Source organism: Euprymna scolopes, chromosome 8, assembly GCF_053919585.1.
Source record: "Euprymna scolopes isolate OS-2025 chromosome 8, ASM5391958v1, whole genome shotgun sequence".
NCBI lineage: Eukaryota > Metazoa > Mollusca > Cephalopoda > Sepiida > Sepiolidae > Euprymna > Euprymna scolopes.
In genome coordinates, this window is record NC_136489.1 from 40,058,973 (window position 1) to 40,062,867 (window position 3,895).

A 3,895-nucleotide genomic window follows, 5' to 3' on the forward strand; every position below is an offset into this window, starting at 1 on the left:
TTAATATTTACATTAAAACAATTACAGCTAATTATTTAAACATATTTTTTTAATGTCATATTCAAATGAGATAGCCTCTTGAATGTTGATATCTTTTGGATAAATAGTTTATATAGAAATGATGCGGGCATAAAAGCACATGAAAGCATGCGAAAGTCTGTGAAGCAATGTATCTTTTGTATATATTAACTATATTTTGAACAAACAAATAAATATACAGACATGATACGATATTATTATAATAGTTAGTTTATCAATAGTTTGTTTTTCCACGACCGTTTTCTCTCTGTAAAACGTTTGCAACAAATACTCGCTTGGCCTTTTGGCCAAAATCAAAGTATAGTATCTGTTCTTAAAATGCGGACTTCCATTTCGCGTTCACTTTTAGTGGAGGAGAAATCCTTCACGACTGAGACAATTTTTATTTTTGTACCTTTTCTCCACGTTAAAAATCGACCCTGGTGTCTAACTCTGTTCCGTGGGGAGGCATAGTAAATAGGTACAACAATTATCAATGCCTAACACTAAAAGAATATTCTATCCGCCTGTGGAACCCAATACCGTGCGTCTACTTTCCGGCTAACTATAACATGGTCGTCTTTAAATCTAATATGAACAAATTTCTATTAGATCGTCCTCTTGATGTACGCCCTTCCAATGTTCCACCATAATTGATTATGTTGGCTCAGCATCAACCGAAAATTTAACTTTTATCTTCTAGTGGCTCCCAGGCCTTGATAAGTGTCCACTGTCCATGTAAAAAAATCAAACCGTTCGAGCATATTCGAGAGAGACCCAAAAGCCACCTTTTCCTCACATCGATGTGTAAGGAAGTGAGCTACTTCTTTTCTAGGATTATTCGTCTAAGACAAGTGTAAACGAGAAAGTACGTAATTTGATTAAATGTAGAAACGTTTATTCAATTATTTAAAACAATTACAATATATTCAACGCAATTAAAATTTGTTAAATTATAAAAACAGTGAACATATTTTAAATTGTTAAACAATTAATTTTATGTATTATAAAAATATGATTAAAATATGTTAAACCATCCAACTGTTTTAAACTATTAGAAAAATAACATTTATTTATTCATGCAATTTCAATAATGTTTAAGTATTCAAAACAATTAAAATATATTACAACTACTATTTTAGCTAGATGCTGTAAAATTTGAATTTAAAAAAAAATCAGAAAAAATATTTTTAGTATACAAATATGTGATTTATTTCAATGATTAATTGTTGTCATTTATAATTCAATAAAATTTCTAGTATATAGTCACCGCGACTCGTATGTATATGATGTAATCTAGACGTCAGATTTTTACAAAGTCTACGCATTAAGTTGGGTAGTATTTCGGCAATAACGCGTCAAATATTATGCTGAAGTGGTCAATTGTGTCTGGTTTATCAGAGTAGACATAGGACGCTATATATTGTTGAAAGCATATAATCCAGTGGTTAAATCACACCGAAGAGGTGGCAAGTTTACAGGTCAATTTCGTAAAATTATTCATTCATCGAATGCTTGAAAATAATTTTCAACATAAATTTGCACAATCTGCAAACGCTGCTTGGAGATCAATTGCTTTAAGATTATTTGCTAAACTAAAATAAACTCAAAATAACCGACAGTTGCCAAATATGTAATACAAGAAAATCGAGTTGTCAATTAAGAGATCACCACTCTTAAAAAATAACATCCTGTATTAATTAAAAAAAGAATATGCTACTAAAAATGAGTAGTGTATGAATGCCTAGGTTTATTACCAAACATCTTGACCATTGAATACATGTAAAAATAATCGCCAGTTCTTCAAAAATAATTGTTTTTATATTGAAATTGTTTAAGACAGGACGTTAAGCCACATTATTTTAGAAGCTCGTCAGAACCAATCGCCCACATCTTGGCTGGTGCGTCAGTCACTAGTTTCTCGTTATTAGGCAGGGTTCAAAAAATAAGTCGCCAACCTGATAAGTAAAACACTATCAAGAAAACTCTGTTCTATCGAGGAAATGATACATTTTTGTTCATGTTTTATAAGTATTTTGATGAAAAGTGATCTGACGAACTCCAAGCACTTTTATCCTTCGACTTAAATATCCCCGACTAACACGGCAAGAAGCAAAATCTCACCCCTACACTATAGATGTCACTAGATTGCGGAAGGTCTTCTACTTAAATAGCGTCTTCGCTCGAATTGCTAGAGTTTGGAATTTACTCCCTGGTTCCTGCTTTCCTAACTGTACTGACATGCAGATGTTCAAGTGTAATGTGAACAGATATCTTGCTGTTCGACTTCATACAAAGTATCCCTGTAAAATGAATCCCAACTAGTAGCCCCTTGCATCCAAATAGCACCGTGCCTTGTTAGAACGAAAGATGAGTATCGAAATACAGAAGATGCCTATTAAGCATCGTCTTACAAATGCCAATATTATTGTTAAGAGGAAAACAGTGAACAGAAAGATTGTTTCACCAGCATTGCAGTTCTTGGAAAGAACCCACTGGAATAAAAACGTGTATCACAATGAGGTATCAAAACGCCGAAATTACGAAGATGACTAGATCAACGAGTCAAACGAGCTGGAACAACGGAAGCATGGACTAGATCAGACATCTCTTAAGAACACAAGCTATGATAGTACTTATTGAAAAGAATGAGACAAGCAACACCACGTCTGCACGTGTGTGTATGTGTGTGTGTTAGAGAGAGAGAGAGAGAGAGAGAGGCTGCAGAAAATGTTTTAAAGGCTTGAATAATCAAATTGCACCTTATCACCGTATTAGGAACCTTAAAATGGAACAGAGATTAACCAGCCCAAATATGGCAACAGTGCACCATTCTTGCAGTTCTTGGAAAGAAACTACTTTCATTTTACTTGTTCTTTTAAACTGAAATTTGCATATAAAATCATCAAGTGACACATTTCTTAATAACTCTCTATCACTTTCACATTTTCGCAGAGTATGTTTTGATCCTCTTGTTTGTATTCTATACGTCGTCTATGCCGTTCGTTTCCATCTCTCACACTTTCTATTTTCTATCTTTTTCTCTATGTTCATCAACAGTCAAAGGCAATAAAGAGTGGAATTTACAAAAAACAAGGCCGATAGCCATTAGTCGCGTGCTCTCGGGTAATGAATGAATTCGTGAATATAGGATTGGCATGACATTCTTAAAGATAAACTAAAGTGACCGAAAAATGGGCTGAAATGACTGAAATGAATAAAAAGTAAATGACTTAGAATGACTTTAATGAACTTAAGGATGAATTGAATGACCTTAAGAATGACTTGAATGCTTAAAAAAATAACTGGGATCCTTCAAAAACAACTTGAATTATCTGGAGAATGACTTGAATGGCTTTGAGACTGACTGGTTGTAAAGTTGGTGATCATTTAACATTAAATTAATACAGAAAAGTGATCCCTCACTTTATATCACAAAGTTACAAACATAAGTACAGCATGTAGTAAGAACAGATACCACACTTTGATCTTGGCCAAAAGGCAAAGAAAAGGGTATTTAGTTGCTCCCCCACCGAGCAAATTAGGCATAGGGCCAATTTTTAATGTGAGGAGTGAAGGGAAAATGGGGACCAACTCCCCACGGAGTAGGGGAGCTGGATAGTGACAATTGGTATGAAGGGTTGCCCCTACATTGACCAAGGTCATATGTGGGGTTGGTATTTATTTGCTCCCCACCGAGCAAATTAGGCACAAAGCCGATTTTTAATGTGAGGAGTGAAGGGGAAATGGAAACCAACTCCCCGGGGAGTAGGGAGCTGGATAGTGACAATAGGTATGAAGGGGTGCCCCTACATTGACCAAGGTCTTATGTGTGGGGTGGTATTTATTTGCTCCCCCACCGAGCAAATTAGGCACA

General features: G+C 34.9%; 2 pseudogenes; one reads left to right on the forward strand and one right to left on the reverse strand.

The window, feature by feature from the left end:
• Positions 1 to 309: 309 nt before the first annotated feature.
• Positions 310 to 527, forward strand: LOC145284241 (U2 spliceosomal RNA; annotated as a pseudogene).
• A 2,868-nt stretch (positions 528 to 3,395) lies between these two features.
• Positions 3,396 to 3,533, reverse strand: LOC145284323 (U2 spliceosomal RNA; annotated as a pseudogene).
• Between the last annotated feature and the right edge of the window lie 362 nt (positions 3,534 to 3,895).